Below are 20,632 nucleotides of genomic sequence, written 5' to 3' on the forward strand. Positions count from 1 at the left end.
ATTTCCCATCTGTGCCACTTACAGGCAGAGGAGTGCAGCTCCAGGATTTCCTGACTCCAGCGGTATTAATAGTTTACGGTCAAGTGCTTTCAGGACATTTTGTATCTTGGACATTACTCTGTGGCCGCCGTATACAAGCTGGCCGCTGGAATTAGAATATTATGATTGGATGGTCTTTAGAAATATATCTTTAGGAGTGATCTGTAAAAGGTGGAAACAAGCAAAACTTTGGTGATCCACACGGGAAATCCCAGTGAGATGCAGGGTCCGCTTTCCCCTGTTTGTGAACATTGAACTACATAATGAGCTCTGATTGTTTCGCTGCATACCGAGTTACTCACAGATAGACAATAGGGCATTGTTCTAGAGTGGGCTCAGCCACAACAACACAGCTATATTTACTGTACAACTACAACTGGGGAAAAATGAATCCCAGATTTTCAACTTAAAAAAAAAAAAAAATGTACAAGTTAAAAAAAAAAAAAAAGTAGGGCTGGCCATTGACTAATCGGTTGGTAAGTGAGAGGCCATCGATGGTGTACATGACCCTGGTTGAAGGTGCTATAGCTGCTGCTTATATGGAAGCAGCATTTATGGCTGTAATATGGTCATGCCTCCAGCATGCATTACAGATCAGGGATGGGCAATCACATTGCGATGTTCCTTAACCATTGATGATTTTGTTTTGATGGTAGTACTTTTACCATTTGATGGCGACATTCCGATGTTTGCCGTCATGGAATGGTAAACATTTTATGGCGATTAGATGGCAGTGCTTCTGTGCATGCGTGGCCGTGCTGCAGAAATTTGTACATGCGCAAAAAAGTTTTTTTTTTTTTTTTGCGCATGCACAAATCATATTAAAAAAAAATTCTATCAAGTTCTTTTGATGCGATGGTCAGTTACCATCGCATCGAAAGATTAGATAGCGGAAGCCCAGCCATTATTTGATGGTGGGCTTCCGATGTCTATCTTTACTCGAAAATGGTCATGCCTCCAGCATGCATTACAGAACGGAGCTGCATGCTAGGATGTAGCCTCAGAAGAACTTAGACGCCATTGGCTGGCTGAGTGACCCCCCTTCTGCCCCAAACAGCATCAGAATGACACTCACTGTAGTCTGATGCCATTATGCGTCACAGTCACAGATCAATTCTACGCATGTGCGCTACGGATTTTGTAGCAGAATACAAAAAGAGCAATGAAAACAAATCGAATTTCAAAACATTATGGAAACTAAAGGATGTTGCAATTACCATATGGTGATATGATTGCACCATATTGGGCGGTATTCAATGAGCCTGATTCGCCAGGTTTTTATGGCGAATTTGTGCTGTTTGGCGAATTTCTGACAAAAACAGTGAATCACCCTATTCAATGACCACATGGCGAATACATTTCAAGGTTTTTTTCGCCATGAGTAGCAATCGATATCTTTTTATGGCGAAGTGGAATGTGAACTTTTAAAATAAAGTGTTTTGTTTTTTACATTTGGTGTCAAAAAATCAGGAATTTTATTCTGAGGAGGGACATGCAATTTTTTTCATGTGCTGTAAGCACATGAATATATATTTAATTTTAAAAATAATATTTTTTTTTTATTATTTTTTTTTTTTTACACAGCAGCCAGCAGGGGGCGCCGGAGCCGAGCCGCTCATTACATATTCATATATTCACTGCACGATCATTACGATCGTGTGTAGTGAATATACGCTCCCCTGCTGGCACCCCCGGGGGGGGGGGCAGCCTGTGCTGCCTGGCACCCGGGAAGCCCACCTAACCCCCCACAAAGGTCTGGGCTAGGCAGAGAGACTACCATCTCTCTGCCTGGCACCGTCCTCAGGCTCCCTGCGGCAATCGCCGCAGGAGCTCATATTCGCCAGTCAGGGGCTCGCTGCCCCTGACTCGTTGAATACCGGAGCCCGCCGGCTCCGGAACGTGGCGAATGTGCAGCGAATCCAAAAAAGGATTTGCTGCACCTCGCAGGTATTCACATTGAATACCGCCCATTGTATTATACAAGCCTCTGGGTTTATCTGCAAACTACATATAGACCAGAATCAACTGAAACTCCAGGCATCATTAGGACTAATAACGGACACAACAAAGTATAGTGGTGGGATGTGGTATAGTTCCCAGACCCTTATTCTGGTTTACTCACAAAGGCAAATTCCTTCTCAAATGGACAAAACCATGTGCACTGCAGGTGGGGCAGATGTAACATGTGCAGAGAGTTAGATTTGGGTGGGGTTTTTCTTCAAAGTGAGATCTATATTGCAGCCAGTATTTACCCTGCACAGAAACAAAGTAACTCACCCAAATCTTAAGGCCCATACACACTAGAAGATTTTCATTTCAAAAGACTTTGCCAAAATCTTTGATAGATTTATCTTTCCCCAGAGTAGTGCGTACACACTGAGCTGTTTTCCCCAAAGAGCAAGAGATTTTCAGGAGACGAAAGACTTTGCTGAAAATCTTTCATATAAAAGGTGATTTACATAATGGGCGGGGTTTGAATTCCAAGGGTGGGAGCAGCGGCCATTTTATTCAGTACATTTCTGTTCTTGGTGCCGGATTCAGAACGGATTGCTGGGCTGCGTATATTCGGAGCCCAGCAATCAGGTAAACTCCACCCGCGCCGCCCTGACCGGGGAAAATCCCACCCATGTGCACTGCAAACGTTTCATTTGCAGCTGTGCACGTAGGGAGAAATCCATACACTTGTGCCAGCACTGTATATGTTACGCCATAACAAAATATACATGGGGGGGGGGGGGGCGGCGGTAACATACACAATGCTGGCCTGCAAAAAATGTAAGGCATGGCTTTGTGCTGGCGGGGGGGGGGGGGGGGGGGTGTGCAGGCCGGGGGGGGGGGGGGGGGGGGGGAGGAGGAGCGGGTTGCTGCTGCCTACTGCCTTGTGCACCCCCCCCCCCCCTAAGTTATTATAGACAACCTCCTCCTCTCCCCCTCCTTCCCCAGACTTGCTGGCATCCCCCTCCCACATGTGACATACCTGTGGCATCTGACACTCACAGGGCAGTCCTGCATCACCCGGCCAGCGGCAGATTGGAAATGCCTGAGAGGAGCTACAGCCAGGCCAGAGCTTTACTATAAAGGAGGAGGCAGCTCTGCCGAGTCACAGCTGCATCATGCTTCTCTCCTCTCAGGCTGTGACCATGTGACTGTCTGCGACTTGAGGTCAGCCTGAGAAGAGGGAGAGCTGCTCCCCCTGGCTGCCAGAGGCTGCTATGTCAGCACCACAGATCTACAGCTGCGCAGACTTAATTTATTCACTGCACTCCCTTCCGCCCCCATCGACGCTGGCTGAGCTACATGTGTCTGTGACTATTATAGTTGTGTGGTGTTGCGGGGGGTGTAGTGCAGGCAGGCAGGGGCCAATATGTGTGTATTATCTCATATATTAGGCTACATGTGTGTGTGGTGTGTGTGTATATAAGGCTGGGTGGGGGGTGGAGTTTCATGTGTGACCCTGTCCAGCGTTATACACACACTCTCAGGATGATTGACACATGTAGCCAAATATATAAGAGATGCCGCATAATTGCCGCTTACCTACAGTGCTCATTGCTAGGGTTTTCATGCACGGTGCCAGGGGTAACCTGCTATGTGCACTGCACTGTGCGGTGCGGATCTGCCTCCTTACGCTCACCGTGCCCTGCTGTCTGTCCCTGCCTGCATCACTAAAGTAGACCGCCGGGCAGAGCGGTGGGGAAATCCGACTGTCTCAGAGCAGGTCCATCTGTCCGAGACTCGCAGCCAATCAGGCAATGGTGGCCCGCAAATTCCAAGCCGGGGTGTCATTTGAAATAGCCGGCTGTCTCCTTTAGCGATGCAGGCAGGGACAGACAGCAGGGCAAGGTGAGCAGACGTTCAGCCTCCAGAATTAACTGACGGAACGCAGTTCTGCCCCGTACCGGCTCAATTTAACCCATGGTGGGCAGTAATATATACATTGCAACGTATATATTACTGGCTAATAAATAATCACTGGTGGGCAGTGGTGCCAGTAATATATACATATGCATATGCCAGCTATGTATATATTACTGGATAAAAACAAATTAATTGGTGACAGTGGTGCCAGTAATATATACACTGCTGGCATGTGCCAGCTATAAATATATTACTGGCTAATAACTACTGTAACTCATTGGTGGCAATGGTGCCAGTAATATATACATAGCTGGCATGTGCCAGCAATGTATATATTACTGGATAAAAAAAAATTAATTGGTGGCAGTGTTTGGAGCACGGCGGCGGGGGGCAGGGCATCCGACAGGCTGTGGGCAGGGACCAGTGTATGAAGCAGAGTGGCGCAGCGGTGTGACTACGCGCCAGAGCCGTGGAGCAGGGGGAGGGAGCGGCGGAGAGAGCGTTGCAGTCACCAAGGTGGTGAGTATGCTCCAGCCCTGGGGAGAATGGGGAGGGAGCAGGAGGAGGGAGGAGGCGGTCAGTCAGGCTGAAAGTCTCTGATCTTCAGCCCGGCTGCCGTACACACCTGGCGATGATTCCTCAAATATGAGCCATCATCGCCAGACATGCTGGTTAAACCAGCAGATACCCCACTTTGCTAGCGATGATGCGGAAGCGCGCATCATCGCTAGTCGGGCATCGGCAGCCCATACACACTTGCAGACTTTAAGATGAAACTCGCTCAAAACGGCTGTTTTGAGCGAGTTTCAGCTTAAAGTCGGCAAGTGTATATGGGCCTTAACTCTCTCTGCACATGTTACATCTGCCCCTCTTCAGTGCACATGGTTTTGTCCATCTGAGAAGGAATTTGCCTTTGTGAGTGAACCAAAGTAAGGGCCAACCAAGCATAGCGCCCCTCACTCCATAACGCTGCGCACGGCGCTCTTTACCATTCCATATCACATGGATGGCAAAGTACAAAACATTTAAAACATTATTAAAAATCCCCCGCAAAAAACTCATGTCCCCCTAGACACGGTCAGCCAATCGGATAGCATAGTAGTGTCCTCCATAACTGTGTATAGAGCAACTTCTCAGTTTGTGTAGACACTAAGCCATGTGGACGTTTGCACTGAAGCGAGCTGCGTTCCCTTTAACCGGAGGTGAACAGAAAGGTAACTTGTCAAATAGGGACCAACGACCCTTGGGATGCGATCGGCAGGCCGACAGGGTAAAAAAGGTCGACACGAAAAATGTCAACATGGGTTTTTCACAGAATTTTATTTTCCCCATAACAGTTTTTTATTATATTTTACCATCCAAGTAGACTTTGAGGGAGAGTGCGCCGAGCATAGTGAGGCGACGTGCCCGGGGCATGGTTAGCGAAGCGAGCCATGCAAGGGGACGCGGTACACTTATATGCTGTCCAAGTCATAAAGAAGTCGACAAAGGCAACAAAACCAGTGAAAAACTAAAGTCAACATTTTCCATGTCGACATTAGCCATGTCTAACTTTTTAATGTGTCGACATATGGCTTGCCGACCTTACCTGGGTCAACCCTATGACCCATACCCTGATCCATATGGTGAAGGAGTTAGTGCAAAGTAACCAATCGGATCCCATTCTGGGACACGGCAGAATCCACTGTACTGTATGTAGCACAAATGTTTTATCCTGTACAGTGAATGGTCTGAGTACTCACTAGGATAAAGGGACTTCTTCTAGTTCACTCTTTCTGACAAATTCCGGTACTTGTGTATTTTGGCGGCGCCCATCGCATCGCATACCATAACACATACGATGGTATGCGATGCGACGCGATATCGTACGATAGTGCACGATGGCATACAATTTTGAAATTGTATGCCATTGTACATGGCATAGGATGCCATACGATGCGATGCGATTAAACATTGTATAAGCACCCTAATGGGTGCTTATACAATGTTAAGCACCCAAATGGGTGCTTACAATGTTAAATGCACCCCCACGCCACCCCCCACTATAAACGTGAACCCGAAGCGTGGCGAGCGCGGCGAGCGCAGCGAGCCCGCGAGGGGCGGCGGTACGCGTCCTACGACCTTTTCATACCCCCACTATCCACGTCGGCGTGGAGTTGAGAATAGAATAGTGTGGCGAGCGCAGCGAGCCACCGAGCCCGAAGCGTGGCGAGCGCAGCGAGCCCCGCGAGGGGACGCGGATACCTTCACAGGTAAACGCGTCCCCTCGCGGGCTTCACAGGTGTCCGCGTCGCCACGGACACCTGTGAAGCCCGTGAGGGGACGCGTATAACTGTGAAGGTATCCGCGTCCCCTCGCCACGCTTCGGGCTCGGTGGCTCGGTGGCTCGCTGCGCTCGCCACACTATTCTATTCTCACGCTTCGGGTTCACGTTTATAGTGGGGGGTGGCGTGGGGGTGCATTTAACATTGTAAGCACCCATTTGGGTGCTCAAAAGCACCCTTTAGGGTGCTTATACGATTTTTGGTCGTATAGGGGGTCAAAATCGCATCGCATCGCATGCCATCGGGTGCATGGCATGCGATGCGATGCGATGCGTTCGTCGTACGACGGACATCGGGGGCGCCGCCAAAATACACAAGTACCCAAATTCCTTCTTAGATGGACAAAACCATGTGCACTGCAGGTGGGGCAGATGTAACTTGTGCAGAGAGAATTAGATTTGGGTGGGGTTTTACTTCAAAGTGAGATCTATATTGCAGTGTAAAAATAAAGCAGCCAGTATTTACCCTGCACAGAAACAAAATAACCCACCCAAATCTAACTATCTCTGCACAAGTAACATCTTCCCCACTTGCAGTGCACAAGGTTTTGTCCATCTAAGAAGGATTTTGTCAGAAAGAGTGAACTAGAATAAGGCCCAAAGTCACAGAGGACTGTCAGTGCATTACTGGGGAAATAAAGCGTCCACCTCATTGGACCAATAATGCTGCAAAGGAGACTTTATATATTTAAAAAAGCAACTTTGTTTTTCCCAATGTCCGACTGTCCACGGCAGGCACCTAATGTTTTGAAATGTTAAAACACTGGCAGACAATATGTGTGTGTGTGTGTGTGTGTGTGTGTGTGTGTGTGTGTGGGGGGGGGGGGGGGGGGGGGGGGTAGTGGTTGCATGTAGAGTCCTCCCTCTGTGGAATGTATAATATATACACTGATCCTGTGCGTACAACCTAAACAAGTGAAGCAAATGCTCTCATCCATAAAGTTTACCCTGAACTTACTAAATCCACCCAAAATCCTTTTTTTTTTTTTTTCCATATGCTAAAATGGTCGACCTAGAGATGGTCAACAGTCATTAGGTCTACACCACTATGTCGACATACCGAAAGGTCGACAGGTGGGTAGGTCTATACAAGCATTAGGTCGACAGTAACAAGGTCGACATGGGTTGTTTCACCGTTTTTTGGGCAGACATGTGCCGTCAGGCGGTATTTCATGCCCTACCATCCACTAGGGCAGGGGTGGGGAACCTTTTTTTGTGCCAAGGGACGTTTGTATGGGTAAAAAATCCGTCAGGGGCCATATGTGAAAATTTCTCCGGCAGCTGCCGCTAAATAGGGCTGACAGTCTCCGGCTGCTGTTGATTATGAGGAATCGCGCGAGAACTACCGACCACTAGCGAGCATTCCCCTGTACTTGACTCCTGGCCAAGCGGGTGGGTGGGCCACTCAGATTGGCTACGTGGGGCCACACACGGCCCCCGGGCCTGAGGTTCCCCACCTCTGCACTAGGGCGTGGTGGGAGAATAAAATAGGGTGCCGAGCGCAGAGAGGCACCGTGCCTGAAGCATGGCGAGCGCAGCGAGCTACACTGTGCACTTAAAACTGTGTCCATGTCGATATTCGGGTAAAAAAAAAAAACACAGTGAAAAAAAACCCATGTCGACCTAGACCATGTCAACCTAAAGCTTGTGTCGACCACCTGTCGACCTTGTGCCATGTTGACTTAGACACCTGTCGACCTTCCAGTATGTCGACCTAGTGGTGTAGACCATCTTTAGGTTGACCCAATGATCCCATTGCGCTGAAATAAAGGCTTTGCAGCCCTCCTCAGGGAGAGATGTATCAAACAGTGTAAGAAGTGATACAGTGCAGAGGTTTGCAACCATATAATCATCAAGTACAAGCATGCGCAGAGATGGTCGGAGACAAAAAGCAGAAATCCTTAGAGGAGTCCGAAGCATGGCGTGGTGGGTGTAGGTTTCAGAGGTAGGCCACTGCCTGTGGCGCTGGACTGGAATCAGCGGGGCGCAGACAGAGGACATCGAGATCACGCGGCATCATGACATCACGTGCACAGACTGTGTGTGAGGAGCAGGACTGGCCATCGCCATCGATGGTTGCGATAGTGGCATACTACGCAATGGATGACCAATGTTTTTGCCTATAGTTGGTCATCAATTTTCTTTGACTTATTGGCCTGCGGGCCAATCAATACATGAGGCGGGGTTTCATGGATGTCAGGGGCGAAGCAATTCTGTGTCCCGGCCTCATGGAGAAAAAAAGGGAAACAAAACCTATTCGTTTATGCTTGACATCAATGGAGGAAAACCATCGATGGCAAAATGATGCCATAAACCATCGATGATCTCAAATCATTGATGGCCTTCCCTAGTGAGAAGCCAGTCACTGCCTTAAGGAGGAGTAAGGAGGAGATCCAGGTGCGTGCTGGTGGGGTTAATACCAACACAGGCTGCTGCTGCTGCAGAGATAAAGGGGGAGATGCAGGCTGCTGCAGTGATACAGGAAGATGATCACACAAACATGCCCCTAGCAACCAATCAGCTACTAGATACCATTTCTTCAGTTCATTCTATGAAGAGACAGCTAGAAACTGGTTGCTATGGGCAACAATTGTCCTTTTCCCATTTAGAAGGTTTGATAAAACCCTCCCATAGTAACAGGGCTTTCTTGCTGAAGCGAGTAGCAGCCATTGCACCCACACGCTGCCGCTTCTTCCTTTACAACATTATCTTCTCGGTGTCTTCAGCAGACGCTATAAAGCCCCAATTCAGAATCACATTCAGCATCCATGTGCCCTTTCCAGCAGGCAGGTGGCATCCCACGGAGCCTCTAGCTGTGCAGTCATCATTCAAATTAGAGGCAGCCTTGGGAGCGGCTGCGTGCAAATTACAGTGACATTTCCATGGGCTGTAACGGCAGCACCGGCCAAAGAGATGAGCAAATGTCTCACAGCACGTGCAGAGGTGGAAACACAGCGTCAGAGCGCCATAAATATTTTGGTGGGCACGACAGAGTGTGTGTAACACACATCCCTCATACGCTGACACAGGAGGGAGCTTGGGGTGGAATTATGGGGGGGGGGGGTCTCCCACAACGTTCCGTCAGCAGAGGCAGAAATCAGACGCCCCCCAGGACATTATAATGATGCCTCTCAGATAGGATGAGAACCAATGTACGGGCTCAACAAACGGGGCTTGTTGTCCTCCCAGTCATAAACCTCGGCGTGGGCTGGAGGACACACAGGGAATGGAATGAGGCCGAGGAGAATGGACGCACAGTGTTCCGTGGCACAATTTACGGATGAAGGAAGATCAGCAGCAAAGCTACAGTATATGGGGCATATGTACTAAGCCTTGGAGAGTGATAAAGAGAACAGAGATAAAGTATCGGCAAATCACCCCCTGTAGTTAGATGCTGATTAGGCCTTACTTTATCTCTCTTCACTTTATCAATCCCAAAAGCTTAACACATCTCACCCTAACTGACTGGGACTGAGGGGTAGATTTCTTAAGCTCGGGGAAGTGATAAAGTGTCTGGTCTTTATAACCGGTCAATCAGCTCCTACCTGTCATTTTTCAAACCCAGCCTGTAACTTCACAGTTAGGAGCTGATTGGCCGGTGATAAAGTACCAGCCACATTATCACTTCACCGAGCTTAACAAATCTGAACCTTAGTCCTCAGATGTACTCTGCTTGAAAAGTGATAAAATAGACAGTGGTAGATTGTATGAATTGTATGTAAATAGTAGAGTTAGCAAAGATTGCCCAGCACTCGAATCTTAAGGGGCATACACACGTAGAGATCTGTGCTAAGCAATTTTGCTAAGCTATTTTTCCTGGTGTCAAGATCTCCCATGGGGAGCACATACACATGCAGAGATTTGTGCTAAGTGATTTTCCTAAGCGATTCTGCTAAACAATTTTGCTTAAGCAAAAAAAGTCAGGGTAAAGGGGTGTACACACAGAGCAAATTTGTGCTATTTTCTAAGCAATCTGACTAGATTGCTTAGAAAGTAAGCACAGAACTCTCTGTGTGTATGCTCCGAGAGATTAAATATCTCTTGCTAACTAAGTCAGTGCATGCAGTCACAATCTAGTCAAATTGCTTAGCAAATGACTGCAAATCTGTCTGTGTGTACAGAATGAGAGATACTGATCGCAATCTCTCATTCTGAACCACTACCCTGCCTTTTTTTGCTTAAGCAAAATTGCTTAGCACAAATCTCTGCGGGTGTATGTGCTCTCGATGGGAGATCTTGACACCAGAAAAATTGCTTAGCAAAATTGCTTAGCACAGATCTCTACGTGTGTATGCCCCTTAATGGTTCAGAATGAGAGATTGTGATCAGTATCTCTCATTCTGTACACACAGAGAGATTTGCAGTCATTTGCTAAGAAATCTGACTAGATTGTGACTGCATGCACTGACTTAAGGGGTGTACACACGGAGCAAATTTGTGCTATTTTCTAAGCAATCTAACTAGATTGCTTAGAAAGTAAGCACAGATCTCTCCGTGTGTATGCTCCGAGAGATTAAATATCTCTTGCTAACTAAGTCAGTGCATGCAGTCAAAATCTAGTCAGATTGCTTAGCAAATGACTGTAAATCTTTCTGTGTGTGCAGAATGAGAGATACTGATCACAATCTCCCATTCTGAACCATTACCCTGACTTTTTTTGCTTAAGCAAAATTGCTTAGCAAAATCGCTTAGCAAAATCACTTCGCACAAAACACTGCATGTGTATGTGCTCCCCATGGGAGATCTTGACACCAGCAAAATTGATTAGCAAAATAGCTTAGCAAAATTGCTCAGCACAGATCTCTACATGTGTATGCCCCTAGTTAGCAAGAGATATTTAATCTCTCGGAGCATACACACGGAGAGATCTGTGCTTACTTTCTAAGCAATCTAGTCAGATTGCTTAGAAAATAGCACAAATTTGCTCCGTGTGTACACCCCTTTAAGCGGAATAGCAAGGGAATCTCACCGTGTGTACACACCATAAGAGCGGCTGGCAGTCTTATGGTGTGTACACACAGTGAGATTCCCTTGCTATTCCACTTAAGATTTGAGTGCTATGCAATCTTTGCCTATTTACATACAATCTGCATTAGATTTGCACTATATAGTCATTGCTGCCCTGACTATCTGGGTTTCGATGTGTGCTGTCCCAGGAGCGTGCATCGGGATCGTAAGGTAAAAAAAAACTTGTGCGATCTGCATGTGATTTTGACTATTTAGTCAAAATCTAGTGTCAAATCTCACCGTGTGTACACAGCATAACAGTAGTTCTGTAGAACCGCATTCAGCAGCTAATTCCGTTGATCACAGTACGGTAGTAGCAGCTGTGTCTGTTGTCCCAGCCACTATCACTAAATAATGCAGAAGCAACAGGAGGTGCCTGGTGGAAGGAGAGGCTTTTGTGAACTGCTGCTGCGGCCATTTGCATCGGATCACTTGTGTGAGCATCGGCCATATATTAGTAACCCTCCTGTTACTCAGGGTGGCCGGGCAGTTCATGCTGCCTTGGTAACACTGGCCATGACCCCCCCCTCCCTTCCCCGTTTTGTAGAGCGCTGTCCAGTGCTCCCCACAAATGGCTGTAGCTTGTCAATCAGAACCTGTCCCACGCAGTGCCCCTGAAGTCGTATTTGTATGTACACCAGTGGGAATTGAGACCTCAGTGGATTCACACACATAGGGGACAGCATAACCAGCTACTGGCAATACATACAGATGTGTCCTCATACACTGTGGCCTCAGTCACACCGAACAGCTCACGTGCAGTGCACTGCTGCATGTGCAACATAAATAATGGTACTCACACATCTATGATGTATTGGGGCAATACCCCGATCCTCTGACCATTGTGTCAACGGATCAGGAATATTAAACATGTATAAAAATCCCAATGCTTCGAAGCCATGGATCGGGAATCAGGCATTTTATTCCATGCTTACTACCCTTGATCCGCTGACGGACCGCCAATCATCACTGGTTGCTGATTGGTGCATGAGAAGTGCCGCCAGGTCATGTGCTCCAGCAGGTGTACAGACTGGTAAGCTGCACCTTTCTTTCAGAGCAGCCAAGTCATGCTGGGCACCTACCGCCGTAAGTGTACTGAGGTTATGTGCGCCATAAAAAAGGGTGGGCCCGGCCACCGCCGTCACTGAAGGGGGCAGGCCCGGCCCCTCCGAAGTCTCTGCACTGCCGGGGAAATGCCGGGCATCGCCATCTACGGCAGCGCTGGACTTTCCCGTTCACAGGGCGAGGTCGGAGGCAGGCTCTTTTAGCGGGGTGCTGCTAGAGGGGCAGGGCGCATTTTGCAGTTTAAAAATCGGGCAGGGCGCAGCGCCCCGCTAAAACAGCCTAGCGGTAACACTACACATCTGTATTCTAGGTAAGAGCTTATACCCACAGGAGTTCATTAAACCCATTTGGACAGAAACTTAAGAGCCAGTACAATGTCGATAAAAGAGTCTTTAAAAAAATCCATTGCTTTTAATGAGCCCATCTACGCTGGTGTTTGCACTACCATCCTGCTGTGTTGTATCTGTCTGCATTTCTCAGCAAGTATCCGGTTCCATCCACTGGCATTTATCACAGGAGACAGGGAAAGCAAAGTGACAGCAAAAATGCTACAAACCTACTCTTTCTTTATTTTAATGTAAAGCAACCATGCCACTAGTGGGATCAACTCCACACAGCATTCAAACCCCATCTAAAAGATGCCTCATATAAAAGAACATGCATACATCAGCTTTCCGGAGCTCACAGGACAACTTGTACCGTAAAGACATCATAATTGAAAAACAAGGTCCGAGCATGGCAATTTAATTGGCCAATCTGTCAGATTAAAGCTGGCCATTCATCTACAGATTGTCCGATCTGGCTGGTTGGAACAAAACCCTGGTAGTATCTGAATGACAGTTTTTGGCAGCTTTCCAGTATTTCAAAGCAAATGGTCAACTGTCATCTGCTGTCATTCATTACCAGGTTTTTGTTCCAACCACCCAGATCTGACAATAAATCTGTAGATGTATGGCCAGCTAGACCAAATATGCACATAATCCTCGTATCCTCACACCTGCAACCATCGAGGACGACACAAACCAAATTAAATCTTTAAAGTCCTGGCTATAGACACTGCCCGCGGTTGGCAGCTATTGGTTAACCAAAATAATGGAGTCTCATGAAATTCAATGGGTTTCGCTGTCTCTGCAGTGACTGTGTGCTCAGCAAGTCTCCCGCAGAGAATGTGCGCTACGTAATATGGCAATATGACAATACTTGGAATAAAAAAGAATTTGTTTTGTACTTAACTATATTAAGGGTTGTCCTCTCTGCCCCCCCAGAGTTGCAGAAGAGATCTGCATCCATAGACAGGACTCACTACGGAGGGACTTTTTGAACCCTGTGTATTTGTCCGATATGGTCAACCACGGGCAAAATTGACAAAGAAGACCCAGAAATTCTGCGATATGTCCACATAACCTTGTAATCAAACATTTAAATGTATGATCAAGAAGGATGATGTCTGTCCAATCACTTACAGTATTTACAGAAGGGTAGTATCCTAATAAAGAACACAAGTTCTTAAGGTGCCCACAGACGCTACAATTGTACTGTGCTATGCGTTTTTGTCTGTACAATGGTTCTATACAATTTTTCTTCCAGCTTGCGATGCAATGTGCACTTGGATGCATGTGATGAACCCATGTTTGTAATGTTAAATTTCAGATGTAGTCTAAAAAGTACGTGCAGCACGTACTTTTTTAGGCATACAATATCGGGCTCTCGGGAACGCGCATCGCATCGCACAAGCCCATAAACACAATCCAATAATTGTACATAAGATGCAATTTGTGCTTAAAAAGTACAAAACGCATTCGATAATTGATGCGTCTGTGGGCACCTTTAAACTAGGTCCTCGGGACACAGCAGAGGCAGATACCATTGGTGCAGCCAGTGCATTGCATCGGGCCCCTGAGAACTAAGTTGGCCATCGCTGCATGCCATTTTGTGAACTTGGGTTCCAGTGGAGCCCAAAGTTCATATTTTCAAGGTCAACTATGGATTTTCCAAAAGTGCCAGTTGGCAACACACAACGCACCTGCTGCGTGACCTGGAGACCGCGACCTGTGTAGGGTCCTGAGGACTGAGGTTGAGGACCACTGTTCTAGATTGATTGCAGATCTTGCTTTCTAGAATCTGTCAGTAGATTCCCATATGCATTGGTTATGGCTAAGTTCCCTCTTAATTGAGGGTATCCAATTAATCAAGCTCTCCAGATAATTTGAATCCAGCCACCCTATAATATCCTAAATTTGTTCAATTACCCTTGGTGACTAAATAATGTTTTTGGGGTTGTGTTATTAACTTTACATATGACACAGTACCTTTGAAAGAATACAGCAGTCCTTCATCAGAAGCAAATTAAGGGGTCTATGTAGTAAGCCTTGGAGAGCAATAAAGAACAGACAAAGTACCAGCCAAACAGCTCCTGACTGTCATTTTTCAAACACAGCCTGTAATATGGCAGGTAGGAGCTGAATAATTAGTACATTATCTCTCCCTAAGGCTTAGTACACAGACCCCAACTAACCAGTAAATCCTTTGAGTCTGGTATCTAGTATAAGTAAGGATATTCCATTCCCACCATGGCCCTAACTGTGCAGAGTTTGTGTATTCTCCCCGTACTTGCGTGGGTTTCCTCCGGGTACTCCGCTTTCCTCCCACAATCCAAAAATATACTGGCAGGTTATTTGGCTCCTAACAAAAATTAGCCCTAGAATGTCTGTGTGCGCGTGTACATGTGGTAGGGAATATAGATTGTAAGCTCCACTGAGGCAGGGACTGATGTGAATGTTCAAATATTCTCTGTACAGCGCTGCGGAATATGTGTGCGCTATACAAGAAGCTTTTCAGTCTTGATACAGTCTCGTACAGTCAGCATAAGGTCCCGATATCATGTAGTGTGTGTGCTGCCGGTCCTTCCATGGTCTAAAAAATGAGGATTGTTGGGACAAACAAAGAAATACAGTGTGAAGGTAGCTTTGGGGGATATTTAGCAAAACTTGGGAGAAAGCTAAAATACCAACCGATCAGCTATTAACTGTCATTTTTAAAAAAAAAGCCTGTAAAACAGTTAATGTGCGTATACCCTATACAACTTTTTTTTATTTTTAAGATGGTAACTATATAATTAAGGATATTATTGTGTATATAATTTGGTGATTATGCACTATATATTAATAGTTCAATGGAAAACAAACAATACAATATGGAGCATATCATAGTGTGTACACACCTTTAGGAACGGCTTGGTTGGTACTTTATGCCCAAGCTTTGAAAAATTCTTCCTATTTATCTTTTAAATTGCAGAATGACATTTAATGTCACGAGTTAATTATCCTGTACATTTTTGCAAATGAATCATATTAGCAAAATGTCATCAAATGTGTATTATTCCATGTGGGTCTACGGTCATTGATTCCACTGTATAGGCGTTCAATGGTTCCTTTGCTCAGACAAATAGAATTAATAATACTAAGTCTCTGGTAGTTTATAAATGAAGGAGGTACTTTATAACTATGGTGGGATTCAATTAGCTGTGGTAATTTACAGTAGGCAAATTGATCCACTGGAGCTATTCAATTAGCCCCAATGGGGATTTCTTTTCCAGTCTCAAGAGACTGGAAAATAAATCTCTGATAAGCAGCCCGCTATTGGGGGCCACGCACCCAATGACACATGGGTCCTCAATTTAACCCGGATTCTATGTGTATACACCGCCCAAAAAAAAAAGAAGAGAGGCTGTAATTGAATAACTCCAGGCATTAAAGACCAAGGGGGGTATGCAATGTGCCGCCGCTATTTCCGACATGGGATATAGCAGCGGCTCCCTATTCAATGCTGTCATTAACGACAGCAGTGATGCGGGATCACGGCAGAACGGGCCCGACTTCAGAAGCTGTCGGGCCCGTTCTGCCGATAACGACCGTGGATTGTCGTGACCAAGGCCGCAGTTCGACAATCCACGTCAGTTTTCATTGAATCTCATCTGTCTATATGTGGTCGATCTGTCCAGAAACGGGCCAGGGTCATGGCTGTTGGCGGGGATCGACAGCCATGATCCCAAATTGCATCATCCCCCCCCCCAAGACTAGCACCATTTTTTCATGCCCGGTAGATTACCAGGTCTAACTAAATTTTCCCCTTACAAAATGTTTTGGGCCCCAAAAACCTTAAAGTTTGAGAAAAGTTTATGTTAAAAAAATAGCCAAATTTTCTAAATGGACACATTAGACCTCATACTTCCAAAATGACTGAATACATACAGGTAGGCGTTGAACGTACTGTAGCACACGTCATACCACTTCTCTGCTTGCAACTCCCTCTTATTTTAACTTAACGAAAGCAATTGAATTCTAGGGATCTTACCTTTTCCACCAAATCTACGGACGATCGTTTCAAACGGTAACCGCTCTTAACATGAGTTCCGAAAACCTGTGAAAAGAGAAATATTTTTCATTGAAAAAAAAAAAATGTTGGCCTTAAAATCGCATTGTTTTAGTTTAAGCCGCTATCGTATAAGCGATGTAGGAGTGAGCTAAATGGCAGGCATCATCCTACGGAGTCGCTGAACCAGTTCTTTATCCCTCCTGCACCACATATGCCCCATACAGTGTGAAAAACAGAATGAATGAATACAACACTACGTAGGCACTAATGTCAGATAAAGGATACAGTTCATTTATGCGAATAAAAGGCTGCATTAGCAGTCAAAAAGAGGGACTACGGGGAGAGATGGTTCTTTATCAGTGCACCTCTGCTGCCTGTGTGTTACAGAAGCAGGCAGCATAGGAGACGATACCTGTTCATCCGATGCAGATCCTTCTGGTGAAACTGCTGTATTCTGGTCTGTGCAATGCAGCCACTTGTTCACGCACTGGATAATAAATTCAATGAACGTCCTTCGATAAAGGTGGTGGTGGTGGTGGTGGGGGGTGGGATGAAATGTCACCAGGAGGAGGATTAGTAGGTAACCCTAGTGACAATCTAACGGTCCCAATAGAAAGTGTCTGCCTATGGCAGTTACCATATATGGGCATGAAATCTCTCACATGGTAGTAGAAGCATCTCTTATCAAATGAGAATTCGTGCAGCATATCAGCACACGGAGAAAGCATCACGCTACATGGGGGAGAGGCCCGGATAGAACACACAGAGCTAACGCTTCTCCAAGATGACAGTGCCCAGCAGATATTGGAATGCCCACTTACAATCCTTTAATTGCCATAGAAACAGAAGGTACAATTACCATCATCTCCGTACTCAGGCACTAGCAGGTTTGCTGCAAACGTGGAAACAGCAGTACAGCGTCATCTGGGTGACCTGAGCCTGCGGTGGGCTGACCCCAAATACCAGGGGGCTCCTTGCCACAATCACTTAGCATATCATTAGCCTGTCATGCAGTAATCTACCGCATGTTCTGCATCCCATGCTCCGGCATTAGGCTGTACTCAGCAATTCTGTGCAGAATGCAAGAAGTATTATTTAATGACCAAATGACTGCATTACCTACATTTAAAGACACATACAAAAAACCTTAGCTACAAAAAGAAGATCTCTGGGTGATCAATTGTAGGTTATTCTTTCAAAGCGCGCTATGTACATCATTTTAATGCTGGTTAAGCAGGTGTTAATATTGTTCCAGATGACAACACATATTTGAGTCTTCTTTTGGACACTTCTGGCAATGGAAGAAAAAAAAAACCCACCTTATACATTTATATACAGTACATAAAATGCAACAAGGTCGCATCGTGATGTTAGAGGTCACACACTGGACCTTGGGATTGAAAAAAACGGCCCGGGCTTGCCTTAGTCAAACGTCCAAAATGTTTTGGAATCAAGACACCCTACAGCAGGGGTCCTCAAACTATTTTGCTCTGGAACCCCATCAGATAATTAAAACAATGACAGGACCCCAGCAAGTTGCTGCAGAAGGTCATCACATCCATGGCAGCAATGTGGAGGCACAGAGTGATGGGAGGAGTGTAATATACCATAACCCATCACAACACACGTGTAGTCAGCAGACAGCACATACATGGCAGCATTGTGGAGGCACAGAGTGATGGGAGGAGTCTAATATACCATAACCCATCACATGTGTAGTCAGCAGACAGCTCCCATCAGCAGACAGTCAGCAGACAGCATTGTGCCCCCACAATGCTGCGTAGGCAGCATTGTGGGGGCACAGAGTGATGGGAGGAGTCTAATATACCATAACCCATCACATCACACGTGTAGTCAGCAGACAGCACATACATGGCAGCAATGTGGAGGCACAGAGTGATGGGAGGAGTCTGATATACCATAACCCATCACATCACACGTGTAGTCAGCAGACAGCACATACATGGCAGCATTGTGGAGGCACAGAGTGATGGGAGGAGTCTAATATACCATAACCCATCACATCACACGTGTAGTAGGCAGACAGCACATACATGGCAGCATTGTGGAGGCACAAAATGATGGGAGGAGTCTAATATACCATAACCCATCACATCACATGTGTAGTCAGCAGACAGCACATACGTGGCAGCATTGTGGAGGCACAAAATGATGGGAGGAGTCTAATATAACAGACAATTCAACAGATGTTTCAGACTCCTTGAATCACTGACTGAGATTAGAAACGTCATCAGCCTGATGGTCAGCAACATGGAGTCGTGACCCCATGCTGAGAAGGTCGGGCCCACTTTGGGGCCAGGACCCACAGTTTGAGAACTGCTGCCCGAATATTAGAATTTGATTTAAGGCACCCCTAATCCAAAAGGTTCTTATGGAGACATTTGGAAAAAATATATTAAATTTAGTAAATGGTGTTTAAAGGTCATCCTTATGGTAAATGATGTGGCCAGAGATAGGATTAGCTTCTGTCTGTACACATATTTTATAATCGGAAGCCCCAAACAATAGTTTTAATTATTATACTGACCAATTTTAATTACTCTTTGACCACCACCCAGAGGCACCCCTGAAAGTGTCTCAGGGCACCCCAGGGTGCCACGGCACACAGTTTGGGAACCACTGAGCTAGACTGATTGGTTACTATGGGCAACACTTCCACTTTTCCTTTTTAAATATTTTAGTAAATCTATCCTGTGTGTTGATAGATAAGGTAAGCAGAGCTGGGTACACACTATCCAATTTTAGTTAAAGATGTGCAGGATAACTATGGGGGTTATTCAATCCTGGCCAGGCGCAAAAATTGGCAATAATTTGCTGATCAGTATTCAATCACGGGCGTTTTCACCCTCTTTTAGTCCATTTTCACTGATTCGGTTTCCCCCTTTTTTTTTTGCCAATCAGTTTGGATGAAAAAGGCCATGAATTTGCCAAAAAGTCACGTGGATTTGCGGCAAAGTCACCGAACCATGCGGTTTTTGGCTATGCTGGATTTTTTTGCCCAAGAGAAAAATCGGCATGGGGATTGAATAGTGCGAGTAGAATTTGCCCAAAAATCTGCATTTTTCGCCTGGACCCAGGGTGTCGAGGCACACAGTTTGGGAACTGCTGGCATAAGGCTTTCAGGATAGAATGGGTACACACCTAAGATCCTTTTCAGTACAAAAGACTAACGGGACTCATCTTCCCACTTGTATTCAGCATGAAGGACTTTAAAGAAATAAAAAATAAAAAGACTTCTCTAGCACCTATCAGTAACTGCTTCTTGGACAATTCTCATGCAATTTGGGCTCTTTTCCTGCGGTTGCGGTGATCAATTGCATGAAAAGCGGCCGAATGGCATGCGATTGACAGCAGGTACGATGCGATGCGCGGTCCCATGCGCATTGCGCCAGAGAACTGAGCATACGGGGCAACATTCCGCAGCATGGCGGTCTCTAGCGATATCTTAGTCATCCTGCATGTACAGACAACGGAGCACATCACGAACGATCCGCAGGCGCTCACATGGTTAACGAGATAGTGAATACACATGATAATATCGTTAATGAGATCATTACTGTGCATATACTTTTTTTTTTTTTTTTTATCACCTAGTGTGTACGCACCAGAACTGTACAGGTTTTAAGTCTTTTCCATTTATTTTCTAATTATGATCTTATCACCCTTCTGAGTAATACAAAGGCTCCAGCAACAGTGACAAACAGAAAGGGGACGAATGATGTAACGCACTGGCAAAGTGGAAAACAGCGAGTGGCATCAAATGACGGGTTTATTCCATGCGTGGCAAGCGCGTGTCTGACATATGCCAACCATTGCTCATTTCTATTACAGCCACATCCATCACGGCATTAACTAGCATGCAAAGCTGCGGTGGGGGGGGGGGGGGCGCACATGTAAAGCACACGTATTCCACATGCCTGGCATAAACACGTAACACACTTGGCC

At 46.0% G+C, this 20,632-nt stretch overlaps 1 protein-coding gene across 4 annotated transcripts in view; it reads right to left on the bottom strand.

Moving 5' to 3' along the window:
- Positions 1 to 20,632, bottom strand: part of CYRIA (CYFIP related Rac1 interactor A) — an 87,318-nt gene that overhangs the window by 44,549 nt on the left and 22,137 nt on the right. For 2 of the 4 annotated variants that reach the window (XM_083178572.1, XM_083178570.1), the window contains exon 2: positions 16,646 to 16,711. The gene's annotated coding sequence lies outside the window, so the exon portion shown is untranslated. Of the gene's footprint in view, positions 1 to 16,645; positions 16,712 to 17,078; positions 17,339 to 20,632 lie in introns of those variants that run through there. The other 2 variants (XM_083178573.1, XM_083178571.1) reach the window with 2 other exon arrangements.

Source organism: Crinia signifera, chromosome 3 (genome assembly GCF_055691185.1).
Source record: "Crinia signifera chromosome 3, ASM5569118v1, whole genome shotgun sequence".
Taxonomy (NCBI): Eukaryota; Metazoa; Chordata; class Amphibia; order Anura; family Myobatrachidae; genus Crinia; species Crinia signifera.